The following is a 14,793-nucleotide window of genomic DNA, read 5'->3' as shown; positions in this document are numbered from 1 at the left end:
ATTAAATATATATATATATATTTTTTTTTTCAAATCTCCTTTTCATTGCCTGTACCCCTGTGTCCTCAGATTGCTCGCTCTGTGCACACACACCCTCTCCCTCATTTGGTTAAATTCATCTGGGGAATAAAGGGCAAAAAGACATTCCTATTTATTAACTTTGAAAAGTAGCTAAATAATTAATAGTCCCTGGAGTCTGCAGGGTAGACAACAGGCCCTTTGGGCAGCCTTCCTCATTCTCAGTTTCATATATGCTGTTCATTCGTCTGGCATTATGATAATCATAAAGAATAGTCAATGGTAAAACACAATTATGAGTGTTAACAAGAAAAATTCTAATCATGAGAAAATATGTTTTCAGAATGTATGCACAGGGCATATAGAAGTAATGGTCTAATGGCAAGACTTAAAAATTTTAATATTTTAATTCTTTGGATCTCTTCAGTTAATTAGTTTTATTTGGAAGTCATGCTTCTTATTAAATAATACTAAACGTGTAGGCAAACGTGAAGCATTATAATAGCCTCAATTAAAAAAAAACTGTCAGTCACTAATAACAAAAGAGCGAAATCAAAGCTCTTAGCTTCTTTTTGTGATGTGTGGAGCAGTGCTAGACTAAATCAAGACTAGCCGTTGAGGGGCGCCTGGCTGCTCAGTCAGTTATATGTCTGACTCTTGATATCAGCTTAGGTCATGATCTCAGGGTCGTGGGATCCAGCCCTCAGCTTCTCACTCAGTGGGGAGTCTGCTTCTCCCTCTCCCTCTGCACCCCGCTCTTGTGCTCACTGTCTCTCTCAAATAAATAAAGTCTTAAAAAAAAAAAAAAAGACTGGCAGTTCAGAGCCTTGCTGGCCCTTTGAGTGCAAATAGGGTTTTACTCCTCATACAGAGGAGCAGCCTTTCTGTATGCATTTCTGAAATATAAGGATGTCCACTTTTCCTGCACCACCTCTGACCTTTTAGAATATTTTTTTCTTTATCCCCAAATTATTGACAAATATTGTTCTGTGGCAAGTATGCTAACAGCTGGAGATAGGTGTGTTTGAAAGGTTTAGCCACAGAGTTTCAGCAAAACCGTTTCCTTCCTTTGGTTTCTGAGAGCCCACCCTCCCTGTTCTTTCTGGCAGTGGCATAGCTTCTCAGCAGGGGCTTCTGTAGTCCTAGAGTCACGGCTAAGGGCCAACACCAGGCATTGTTTTAAGTGTTCTACACAGACCGTACTATTTAATCTCAACAACCTTGTGAGGTGTGTACTGTTACCTACCTGCATTTCACAGGTGATAGACTGAAGCATGGGACAGTAGAGGTCATGTGGCTGGCACGTGAAGGGAGAGCTGGGTGCGTGATCCCTACACGATTCAGAGAGGCCTGGCATTAGTCTGAGAAGTACCCACTGTTGAGGTTCTTAGGGATCAGAAGAAGAAACGGTGGAAGTCCTTTAAATTGATTTTTTATCCTTGCCCTTTTAGTGGGTGTGAATCCTTATTCCCGCCTGTGAAACCTTCACAGGTGAGCCTGGAGGGAGGGCTTCAGGAGCCACAGCAGGAATCAGAGAGCCAGTTCATTTCTCTGAGAGGCCCTTGTTGAAATGCAGCATTTTGCCCAGAAGGGAAGCAGAGTGAGCTAGGTGCAACCTGGAGATGTGCTTCTCAATCGAGTGGCTTCCCTGAGAGGTGGTGAGTGAACGAGACCAGCCCCAGCCCCAGAGGGCTTCCTGGGTGCCACAGTGGGTCAGGAGGCCCAGCCAGGTTATGTGTGCAACCGTTCCTGTCTGTCTCATGAGGGCTTCTAGACTGAAAGCTCATATAAGTCCAGGATCCTGGAGTAAGAAAGAGCCAGACTTGTTTTATACAGGAATGTTGATTCCTCCAGTAGCCACTCCAGCCCAGTCGGTGGGTTAAGGGAGCCCCAGACCTCTCACTGAATGAGGCTGGACAGCACAGCGTCAGTATCTAGGGATGGAGAGGAAGGGTTAGCTTAGGGAGGCTGCAGGGGCTCCTGTTTGGGGTCTGCTTTTCCAGGGAGGGCACCTGGGCCGTGTAGAGACCTTCCATTGGCATACCCCCCAAAGGGTGTGGATAACTGATTGCTCTTTCATATCCGAGGCCCTAATAAATATTGCCTATTTAACCCCTTCTCTGAGAGGGGGCACGCTGTTTTCTCTGCGGCTCAGCGCAGATGTGGTGTGAGTCTTCTGTTTCAGATCCTCTCCTTGATGAGGAGGGAGTGGTCAAGATGACTTCTTGAGGTCTCGAGGTCCTGGTAGCCTAGGGGTACAATGTTGATGATTTCCATTGTCACTATGTAATATTTGATTTGGTTCAGGAGGGGTGGAAGAGAGGAGTCACAGCCCCAGAGCATAAGACCTTGGCTTTGCTATAGCTTTAAAAAGTGTTACTATACAAGATTTTAAACACACACAGAAGTAGAGCACCACCGTTGACCACCACCGCTGACCCTTGAACTGTGCAGTTCCACTTAGATGCGGATGTTTTGATAAATTGAGCACAGTCCTGTAGATGTATGTTCTCTTCCTGATGATTTTCTTCTTATTCTTCTTCTTCTTTTTTTTTTTTTAAAGATTTTACTTACTTATTTGACAGACAGAGAGAGATCACGAGTAGGCAGAGAAGCAGGCAGAGAGAGAGGCGGGGGAAGCTGAACAGAGAGCCTGACTCAGGGCTCAATCCCAAGACCCTGAGATCGTGACCTGAGCCGAAGGCAGAGGCTTAACCACTGAGCCACCCAGGTCCCCCCTTGATGATTTTCTTAATGGTATTTTCTTTTCTCCAGCTTACTTCATTATAAGAATACAATGCATAAGACCATATAATATACAAAATACATGTCCATCGACTATTTATGTTATTGGTAAGGCTTCCAGTGAACTGCAGGCTATCAGCAGTTAAGTTTCAGGGATGTTAAAGGTTATACATGGATTCTTGACTATGGGGGGAGTCAATGCCCTCAACCCTTATGTTGTTCACAGGTCAGCTGTACAGCGATCCCCACGTACTCACTGTCTAGCTCTACCAGCCATCAACTCCTCCGTTCTTGTCTTACTATTTACTTACAACTCCTCCCTCTTTGGACTATTTTGAAACAAATCCAAGGTATTATTTTATTTATAGTATGTGTATTTATACTTCAGTATGTAGCTCTAAATGAAGAGAACTCTTGTTGCAAACATTGATGCAAACCCATCATCTCAACTAAACAAACAATTGTTAATAATCATCAAATAAGCAGTTCATGGACCCAAGTCTTACAAATTCTTTTTTAACAGCTGGCTTGTGTGCAGCAATATCCAATAAGGTCTACAGATTAAATTTGGTTGATATTTCTCAAGTCTCTTTTTTTACGAGACATTGTTAAGAAAGTGTAATAAACAGAGAAGAGTGCACAAATCCTTATAGGTACAACTCAGTGAATTGTTTCCTATGAGCCCACGACCCGTGTCATGAAATAGAACATTGCCCGGACCTCAGCGGCATCTCACTGTAGTTTTAATTTGCATTTTTCTGATGATTAATCATGTTAAGCCCTTTTAAAATATATATTTTTTAGCAGGGGCATTGGGATATTCTGTTTTATGAAGTGCCTTTTCAAGTCTTTTGCTTCTCCCTCCTTTAAAAATTGTGTTTCCTTTTTCTTATTGATTTGTGGAATTCTTTATGTATTCTGAATATGAGTGCTTTGTTGGATACATGTACTGCAAATTTCTTCTCCCACTGTGTGGTTTGCTTTCGCTCTCTTAATGGTGTCTTGATAAGCAGAAGTTCTTAATGAAATCCAATTCATCAATTGTTCCCTTTATGGTTTGTGCTTTTTGTGTCCTACTTTGGAAGTCATTCCCTGTCCTCAAGGGCATGAAGATATGCTCCTAAGATATTGTCTGGAAGTTTCAGTGTCTTGTCTTTCCAGGATATATCTACAGTCCTCCTAGAATTTAGTTTTTTTTTTTTTTTTTTTTTAAGTTTATTTGTTTAAGTAATCTCTACACCCAATGTGAGGCTTGAACTCATGACCCTGAGACCCAGTGTTGCATGCCCTTCCTACTGAGCCAGCCAGGCAACCCTAAAATTTAGTTTTGGAACTGGTGTGACATAGGGGTCAAGGCTCACTTTGTTTATCCATGTTTATATCCAGATGGTCCAGCACCATTTTGAAAAGACCATTCCATCCTCTTTGTTGTACAGTGTGGTGTCACTATCAAAAAAAAAAAAAAATTAAAGGCCTGTACATCTATGGGTCTGTATCTAAACCCCCTTTTTTCTATTGGTCCATTTGTGTATCTTTACGCTTTTGGTGACAAAAGTTTCTGCTAATACTATACTGGCTTAATTGCTGTAACTTTATAATAAGTTTTGCCATCTGGTAGTGTAAATTGTTCAACTGTGTTTTTTTTCTTCAACATTGCCATGACTCTTCTGGCCGTTTGCATTTCATAAAAAAAATGGAGTCATCTTGTCAATTTCCACAAAAAATGCCTGAGATTTTTGACTAGAATAAAATCCATAGATCAGTTTGGGGAAAACAAATATTTTGTAATATTGAATCTTTGTGCCTAGGAGCACGCATGCTTTCCCATTAACATAGGTCTTTAGTTTTCCTTTTTTTGTTTTATTTATTTATTTATTTATTTGACAGAGAGATACAACCAGAGAGGGAATACAAGCAGGGGGAGTGAGAGAGAGAGAAGCAGGCTCTCTGCTGAGCAGGGAACCTGGTATGGGGCTTGATCCCAGCACCCTGGGATCATGACCTGAGCTGAAGGCAGACGCTTACTAACTGAGCCACTCAGGTGCCCTATTCTTCAGTTTTTCTTCATATTGTTTCTGGATTCTCTGGAGCGGTCTTGCACATCTTTTATCTGATTTATTCCTATGTGTTGGATTTTTTTTATGCTAATGTTAAGTGGTATCTTGTTTAAAATTTTGTTTTCCTCTTCCTGTCCTAATGTTAAGATTATTGACAGGTAGTTCATCATGAAAGATAAATTCAGGGACGCCTGGATGGCTCAGTTGTTAAGTGTCTGCTTTCGGCTCAGGTCTTGTTCCCAGGGTCCTGGGACCTAGCCCCACACCGAGCTCCCTGCTCAGTGGGGAGCCTGCTTCTTCCTTTCCCTCTGCCCTACCCGCTTCTCACTGCTGCTCACTCTTCTTTCTCTCATGTTCTCTGTCTCCCAAATGAATAAATAAAATCTTTAAAAAAAAAGAAGGTAAATGCAAAGTCCTATATCAGAACTATTTTTAGTCTCATACTTAGCATGTGTTTACAGCTTATACTTGTTTTCCACTTACAAATAATTTAACAGTTACAGTTGGTCCTCCATTCTTTTAAAGAATCAGACTCACACTCAACCTTTGGAAGAATTGGGACCAGGGTGACTCCAGAAATCTTTTTAGGTGAGGAACGAAGGATTCTTCTGGGAAGAATCCATCTTAAGGCAGCGGGAGCCAGGCTGGACCCACTTGACCCCGTAACAAAGCCCTTCCCCGAGGGAGGAAGATCGTGTGGCATCTGTCACTCATTTGTCTTCTAGCTCGGGTGTCCACAACTCATGTCTTATTCCTGGGAGGACACTGTGGAGAAGGGAGGGCTGCAGGTAAAAAATGGAAAGAACTCTTTTATTTTCATTATTATTTTTTTTTCAAAATTTTGTATAAATTCTAGGTAGTTAACATATAGTGTGATATTGGTTTCAAGAGTGGAATTCAGTGATTCATCACTTTTCTATGACACCCAGTGCTCATCACAACAGGTGCCCTCCTTAATACCCATCCCCCATCTGGCCCATTTCCCACCCGCCTCCCTCCATCAACCCTCAGTTTGTTCTCTATCTTTCTCTTCTCTTCTCTCCCCCTCCCATATGTTCATCTGTTTTGTTGGTAAATCACTCTTTTAGTGATAATTTCAAAAAACACGGGGCAAACTCTCTGGGGCAGTGTATTACGCCAGGAGGGCGTTGTCCCTTGCCTCACAGCACAGATCCTGTGGCTTTGGCTCTGTGTGGTGGGAGTTAGCAGAGGCTTTCCCAGGGCAGCAGTGGTAGGAACAGCAGGTTCCTCATGTGGGCTACTTGCCTTGTGCTAGGTACTGTTCTGAGTACTTGACAAATACTAATTCACTGAATTGTCGCATGATTTTACCAGGGTGGAAACTGAGGCACAGAACGGCTGGATAACTTGCCCCGGGTCTCAGAACTCCCAGATGGCCAAGTCAGGATTCAGAGCCAAGCTGGCAAGTCCCAGAGCCCGTGCTCTTGACAGGATGTGGCCGCACAGGTAATGGCGGCAGAGAGGGGCTAAAGTAGGAGAGCGGGAATGGAGCGAGGACCCTGCGGCATGAGATTTCCCTTGAGGACTGTGAGAAATAGCTTGGGGTGAGGCGGGGGCTGCTTTAGTGGGGGCCAAATTAGCAGTTTAAGGTCAAGAGAAGTGAAGCAGGTGAGGCCATCATAATTTGACCCCCTGTTCAGATTTCCAGACTTATGAAACCTTACATTGATTTGTTTTTTAATTTTATCACCTGCAAATTTCCTTGGAGTGAGTGCAGTCATGACTTGTGGTCTGCTCTTTCTCTGGGGTGACAGGCACATCTATATTTAGAGCGATAGTCATGCTTCGGCGATGGATCAGTGTGTGCCTCCAAACAGGGTCGTGTGGTAAGGAAGTGCACGTGTAGCTTTAGGAGCAGAGAAATCACCAACGTGCTCCAGGCTTGATGCACACACACCAGAAGGACTTCTCTGCAGACTTCCTGATGAACCAGGTGCACTACGGCAGCACGGGGACAAAGATTCCCAGCTGGGCCAGGGTCACAGGCACACAGGGCACCTGTTGTGTCTGTGCGTGAGGCATTTAGGGCTTCATGGCCCCCCACGCCAAGACCATTGATTCTGATGGGATTTCCTTTAACCCCGTCCATTCTCTTGTCTCCCACATCTTGTGTGTCACCGGTGATTCTACCCTTTCAACAGCTTTCCATCTGTCTCTTCTTCCTTCTCCTCTTTTGCTCTGGGTAGGCGATCTCAGATGTGTTTTCACCTGGTTTGGATCTCTGGCACGTTTTGCTCTCTTCTTTCTTAGTTGCTTTTGCTGCTTTCAGAATTATCATCATAGACAGAAAGCCATCCTGTCACCTCCCTCCTTAATATGTGCATGGCTCCCACAGCTCAGAGATGGGTTGAGGCAGCTCTTTAGGAACTGGCCCCTGCCTTCCTTTCAGGCCCTGTCTCCCTCATGCCTGCACCCGGGGCTGCTGGAGCCCATGTTCTACTTTCAGACATGGTGCCTCGTTCTGCTGCTGCCCCACGGGGTGCCTGCCCCACCACGCCTCTTCGTGCCTTTGCCCATCTGGCCAGCCCTTCACTTTCCTTAGAGATTGTTCCCACACTCATCCTGAGCAGACAGCACGGTGTACTTCCAGAAGCATGGGATAAATGTCTGCCTTCCTGCTGGACTCAAGTCTGTGTGGGTGTATTCCTCCCCACTTGCCCAACAAACCACAGGCGTCTATCTGCTGGAGGCCTTCCCCACTTTAGCCAGCCAGCCAGCCATCCCTTCCTTCCACTCATGCTCCCCGAGCACTTGCGGTAGGCAAGGCATCGCTCTAGCAGCTAGAAAAGTGAGCTCGTATATTAGTGAGAGAAGGCAAGCAAGGAAGACAGAAACAAATTCGGTGGTGTGAAGCAGGGTAGGGTCATGTGACCCATGTGTGGGTAAATCCTCCGAGGGCCAGAGAGGGCCCGGTCTGAGGGGCGTCCTGGAGGCTGTGACTTAAGCCAGCCACCCCCAGGAAGATCAAGGTAAAGAGCATTCCAGGCAGTGACAACAGATAATACAAAGGCCTCGGGCTAACACTGAGCTGACAGTGCACTGATGACCTGAGGCCAGGGTGGTCACAGGGCAAGGCAGAGAAAATGTCTCCAAGAGACAAGTAGAGAGAAAGGTCATAGCTAGTTTTGGAGTCAAAGGTAAGTCGTTCTCCGAAAGGTACTGGATACTGGCAGTCTGTCTGTCAGTCTTTCCGTAAGGTCAGGGTGGCTCATGTGAGGGAGCTGTGCTGTTTCAGTTCCTCCTCCTCTTGGGGCCTTCATTTTGCCCAAGGCACACACACGTCATGTAACTGCAAGAATGTGAATATTCCTACTGGGACTGAAATACGCCGATTTTTACCTTTTGCAGTGGAAAGGCCCTTAGCTTACCCCTCCGTCATCATTCCCCAGCTTACTTTTCTCTTCTTCCCTTACCAATTCTTCATCCCTTTCCTTCCCTTCCCTTCCCTTCCTTTGTCTCCTGGAAACCCTGAGTTTAGGGTCAGGAGACCCACACTAGCTCTGTTTCTTAGAGAGGTGCTCCCCAACACAGCCAAGATAACAGGAAGAGAGCCACTTTTTCTTTTCCCTGGTGGGTGAGGGGTGGCTCTCAGAGAGGATTGGACCCCGTGGAAGGGCTTACGTCTTGTGGCTGTGTTAACCCAGGAGGTTGGCCACACTGAGGGCATGTCTAGACAGTGTAGCAGACCCTGCTAGGGTCCAGTGATCTATTTCTGTGGGTATTTTCCCTTTTAATTAGGTTCGTGGTTATTCCTGTGGGAGTTGACCATCTAGAAAACTTATATAACTATACAGTATAATAATTTAGTAACGAGAGGAATTTGGACCTCTAAACTTTTCGACCAAGGTGACAGAGACCCACGACGACCAGGTGTCTTGCCCAGGTGTCAGAGTGAGGTCTAACAGCCTTATGTTCCTGGCTTCCAGGTCAGTTCTGTTCCCAGTGACTGCCGTCAATCATTAAAGAGGGAGGTAGCAAACTGGTGACCTGAGATTTTTTTTTTTTAAAGCTTATACTCCTTGTTTAAACACTGAGAGGTTACACATGAGAATCTGGATTTCTGGTTTCTTTGGAAAGTGCCGAGCCCATGCTTCTGCCAGACTTACCTGTTGGTGTGACAGTGGCTTCTGCCTTCATGAGGTTATGTGTGCTGTAGTTCAGCATGGTCCCCACTGTTCCCTGCGTCCTCCCCAACATCGAGGCTGACAGCCAGTGGCCATTTAGGGTTAAACTTGTGCTGTCGTAGTTCTGACAGTAGAATTAAGAAGCAAATGATCTGTCTCTCATCTCCATGTCTCTCTTAAACATGGATGTGTTTCAAGATGAATGGGTATTTTTAAAAAGTAAAGTGTTTCAGGGCCAGAGGAATACAGTTTGAGGTGATATGATGAAACAGGCCTGTTTGGCACCTGTAGGTGTTAGAAGGTGCAACTCTCAATAGCATCATTGTCGGAAGAACTCTGGGTACGTCTTTTCACTGGGGGGCTGCGGTCTGCCCTTGATGAGTTTCGAAAGGAGATCTTCTTAGAGAAGTCGGGACCCAGAGAGAGGACATGGGACCCTTCTCTCCCCTTGCCCCACAGCAGAGATTCTAAAAGAAAGATCAGTCTGTTTAGATCCCGAGTCCAGTTGTGCTTTGGGAACTCTCCGCACTGGCTTTCGGAAGATTCCCTCGATCCGTTCCATGGGCCGTCACGCAGCAGAGCTACTGGGGAAGCCGGAACTCAGGGCTCCTCTGCCATTTGCTGACTTGACACTGACGTTGCCTCAAGGACATACACTTCTAATCCAGAGAAATAAATTGCAAATAAGCAACAGCCCAAACGTCCCACACTTGTGGTTCCCTGGGACAAAAGGTGCCGTGCTTTACCCGCCCAGTCCCACACATGGTGCCGCTGTGGGGTTCATCCCTGCCCATGAACTTCTTTCTGGTTTTGGCCTCTAGCCATCCTTCAACTGCACCAACTAATATTCCTTTTGTGAAGCCAGGAGACTCCATAAAGCTTGAAAATAATGCCGCGATATTGTGCTGCACATAATTGAAATGTCACGAGCCATCTAGAGAGCAGGAGAACCAGTTCTCTCTTGCTTCTATTGGTTTAGTCTGTTTACTCTTCTGGTGCGCGTCCCTGACACCTGGGCCGGGAGGCCTGCTGAGGAATGCTTCCTTCCTGGGTTTCCACGGGCACGACTATTTGTCATGCCTCAGAAGCTGCTTGGCTACAGGTAAGGAAGGCTGCCCTTTTGGGAGGGATAATTATGGCCAGTGACCTCGAGCTTGAAGCTTGGCCTTACTCTGTGCCCCAACTCTGCACCCGAACTCAGGTGTGATTCAGGAAGTGATCTGTTTTTGTGTATCCATGTGGGTGATTTCCTTACCGCTTTATGGAAGGGAAACAGCCTCGGGTACTGCTGAAGAGACTGAGTTCTGAATCAGGCCTTTTGCCTGGTTGAGTACAGGGCTTGGAGGTGGAGTCCCTGTACAGGAAGGATTAAGTCGAGGGAGGAGTCATGGTCATTAGGGGACCAGACATCTGGCAAAACTAGGCACAACCACCCACCTCCTCCCTGACTCACCCCTAAAGCATGATTGAAGTGAAGGGGGTATGTGGCAAGCAGGGATCTGATTCAGTGAGGTGGGTGGGGCCTGAACCCCATCCCTTCCCACCCCCAAGACCCCTTGGTTGCTTTTTTTCCAGGGAGCTGGAAACTTGAGTATCTCAAGATAGACCTTGACCAGTGAAGTCTGTCTTGGCCTAGTGTAGCCTTGTCACGTGAGCAGCCTGATGAAGTAGAACTAGCAAGGACTAGCTTGACTTTTCAGGGGGCTTGTGAGGCTATTTGTTTTACCAGGAATCCAGTGGGCCTAGGATTATCCAGGAGTCAACCCATTCCATGGTGCCTGCAAGGGAGGCCCCGTTGTTAACCAGGCTTCCTTGAGCAGATTAGGGTGGCCCCTCCCCTTGGCTCTGTCTGATCCTCCTCAGAGAGAGTATTCCCTCTGACATGATCCAAGAGAGTGGGCTGGTTAGCATTAAGAGAGATTCTTCCCGTTCCATACCTCTTCTGTCATATGTAAGAGGGTAATGGAAGAAAACCCCTCAATGGCCAGACATCAAAGCTGTGGTCATTATACCAGTCGTGGTAAATGAATGTGTATCTCAGTACAGACAGCGGTTTAGCCTGGTTTGTTTTTAAATGAAGCATTCGGCTTGTATATGATGCTTGAAACATCGAGCATCAAAATGCATGGTCATATTTGGATGTGAATGCCACCTGTGTTTTCACGATAATTGCCATTTTTATTATGTGTATGGTAGCACAGGTGTGTTATTGTAAATGACATAGATGACATGTGAGGTACAGAGTGAGTTAAATAATGAGCGTTGCTTCTTGGGGCCTGGGTAAGATGTACCAGTTTAGCAGATGAGGTCATCTGAGTCACAGAGAAAGGTCACCTTTGCCTACCTGTCAGAATGTGTGGAAATCACAACTATCAGCAGTACCATCCAGGGGATGCTGAAGTCATTTCTTGCCCCTCCCTCCCTGCACCCCACCTTCCACCCTCTCCTGCAGGCTGGGGATCATTCTGTGTAGTAAAGTTCCACCGTTGAGAAGCCCCAGGGTGCCGTGGGTCCGGACCCTGTCTGAACTCTTCTCTGGACCCACCGCCAGAAGTGGGGTGTGGTCCGGGGAGTAGCCCAGACATATACCAGCTGGGGCTTGTGGCGAATATCCTTCCTTTCATTCCTACACTCTCAGGGAAGGGTCTGCTCCTCCGGAGCCAAGGTTGTGGTCCCCCTCTCCGCAATTCCCCGATGGTGTTGTACCTGCCCCAACATCCCCTTTGTGCTGGCCTGCTTTGGTGATCTCAGAATTACAGGCTGAGCCTAGGGGGTGGGGGTGGGGTGCCACACAGAGCCCCTCCACAGCATGTCTGTCTGCCGAGCCCAGGCCACCATCCCCAGGACCCAGGCCTGCTCCAGCCTGGCAAAGTCTCCTAGGTCAGTGGCTCCAGATGACAGCCAGGCTGGCCAGTGAGGGGCTCTGCTGAAGTGCCCAAGAGGCCATGACCCCAAGGTTAAGTCGGGGAAGCTCCGCATACAGAAACTGTGAGACCAGGCTTGCCATCGTAGAGCCCTCCTCTGCGTGTTTCCCTCCACACTCGCCCCTCCTTGGGTCTCCCTGAGCTTCCAGAAGTGCCGCCCAGCTGTGGGAGGCCATCCAACAGCGTTTCAACAGCTTCTCCAAGGATCAAAGGCTCTCCAGCTGAATGGGAATCTGTGGTCTGAGAATTTAATTGCTTTCTGCAGCTCCCCTTACTCCTCCCGCCCCAACCCCAGTAGTAGACAAAATATTGGGCCAAAGGGGCAAACAATGGTGGGAGGGGGTCTCCCCTTTTCATTTCCAGTCGGACTTTTCCCTTCCTGAAGCTTCCCTGCAGGAGCGTGGGAATACTATTGGTGGCTCTGACACCTGCTGGCCGTCCCGGAAACTGCGCCCTGGGAGGAGGCCTTTCTGCTTGGATCATATTTAGTGGCTGTAGCTTCCCTACTTCTGATTTTTTTTTTTTTTTTTTTTTAAGATTTTACTTATTTATGACAGGCAGCAAGAGAGGGAACACAAGTAGGGGGAGCTGGAGAGGGAGAATCAGGCTCCCTGCTGAACAGGGAACCAATCAATGTAGGCCTCGGGTCCCAGGACCCTGGGATCGTGACCTAAGTCGAAAGCGAACCCTTAATGACTGAGCCACCCAGGCACAGCCCCTTCTAATTTTAAATAATGTAAGATGTTCTTTATATGTTATTATTGTGAATCAGATTATTTATAAGTAACATACTTTGGCAAATACACATGGACAGAAAATTTACAAAGATATACCAGCACTGTAAAGGGAGCGTAGCCAGGTCTGGGGAGCGGGGCTTCTTTGACTGTGTACCTTTCCGTTCTCTCCGAAATCTATTTTAAACAAAAAGGGTTGTGTTACTTTAGTGCTTGTAGCCGAGGTACTGCGCTGGGGCGAGAGGCCCAGTGTGCAGGACATTCCCTGGGGTGCCCCTATCCCTCCCCATTCCTTGTTTGGGCACCTTTAGTGCCTTCATGCATGTGGAGGGAGCACGGTATGGCTGGACTCACTCTGAACTTGGTTAAGAGTGGAAGTTGGTCCTGGAGCAAGTGGTATTTCCCGCAGTGGCTCTCCTGCTGGGCCTGGGCCGCTCAACCCCAGGGGCAAGCTCAGGGCAGGGGCTCCAGGTGGAGAGCCAAGCCCTCACTCAAGTCCCTGGAACCTCACAGGCAGGAGAGGCCAATTCTTTTCCCCCACCCCCACCCCACTGACACAGGGAGCAGGGTTGCCGGTGGGTGTGGCCTGTGGCTGGCTGGCAGGAGAGCCAGGTCTGATGAAGACACACACCTTCCCTGTGCCTCTCACTGTCCGATACCAATAGGTCCTAACTCTGGTGAACAGACTTGCTGCTTTCCTACTAGGCCCCAACTGATGACATGCCTGCTTTGACGATTTGTTGAGGGCACCCACTTTTCAAGTATGTGCTCGGTGACAGCAGAAACTCCTCGCTTGACTGGGTCTCTTCCTCCAGCTCTCCACTGGCAGCCCAGAAACCCTGGGTGCTGAGCGCCTTAAGGAGCATTCAAGGTACTCAGGAGCAGAGCCTTGGTCCCCAGTGCCGGTCTGGGTTCACGCCAAGGGGAGCTCCTTCCTGCACTGGCCGTGTGGATGCTAAAGGCTGGGACCAGAGCACCTCAGCAGAGCTCCTTGGCAGCCATTCTTCAAGGGGAGAAAATTATAGCAACAGTCAATGGTTGGTCTTTAGACCCAGAGGACATGTCTCAGCTCCGGTGACTGGCTGTTTTAGGGGGCTGATAGCACAAGTGCTATCCCAGTATTGGTTCCAGTGTCTGCTGTCTTTTTGACTCCAAACAGCCAGGCCCCTGACCTGCTGGTAATTGCCCTCTCCCTCCTCTGGGCAGCACCCCTGTTGCCTTCCAGGACAATCAGAGCTCCTCCCTTTGCCTGTCCCCCTTCCTGCTCCTGCTGGTCAGATCACAGGTCTTTGGCAGACTTCATGGAACACAGAGGGTGGAGGCCACATGCCCAGGAAGACAGCGGAAGGCTGAGACCCCGATGGCCTCACAGAGCTGCTCTCCACAATGCACCTCTAGTCTCCAGTAAAGGAGAAGAATAAATGCAGGCGTGTCAATGATCAGGTTTCCCGTTACATGAAGCCAAACCTATTGGAACTGATGCAGGGACCTGCCCAGCTATTTTCCTGATCTTATCTACACACTACAGCATGGGGGCAAATCCCACAACTCGAATCTCTAGGACCCTGTGGACACAATAAAATAGATCTGTTTGTGCTCTTGTTCTTAGAACTATGGAGTTTTCAGTGTTCTTGCCATAGGGTGGGGCTGGATTTCATAAGCATGTTGCAGTGTCTCTCGGCTTCTGTTTAAATATGGGGGTGAGCAGGGAGGAGGGGAATGAGGGTGCAACGGGGAGAGGCAGGCTGCTCTGACAGCCTTAGTGCAGTGCACATTTGTTGTTGGCAGAAGTCCTGGTCCTAATCCTGAAAAGCCCACTTCTGTTGTAGGGGCACGGAGATGCTGGGTCTTGTCCCAGCCCTAGGACCCAGGTCTTTCTTGATCCTGGACTCACCTTTTGTTAAAAACAGCTTTATTGGGCGACTGGGTGGCTCAGTGGGTTAAGTCGCTGCCTTTGGCTCAGGTCATGATCTCAGGGTCCTGGGATCGAGTCCCGCATCGGGCTCTCTGCTCAGCAGGGAGCCTGCTTCCTCCTCTCTCTCTTCCTGCCTCTCTGCCTACTTGTGAGCTCTCTCTGTCAAATACATAAATAAAATCTTTTAAAAAAACCAGCTTTATTAATGGGGCACCTGGGGCATGCAGTCAGTTGAGTGACCCACTCTTGATTTTG

Source organism: Neovison vison, chromosome 10, assembly GCF_020171115.1.
Source record: "Neovison vison isolate M4711 chromosome 10, ASM_NN_V1, whole genome shotgun sequence".
NCBI lineage: Eukaryota > Metazoa > Chordata > Mammalia > Carnivora > Mustelidae > Neogale > Neogale vison.
This window is presented reverse-complemented; position numbering follows the sequence as displayed.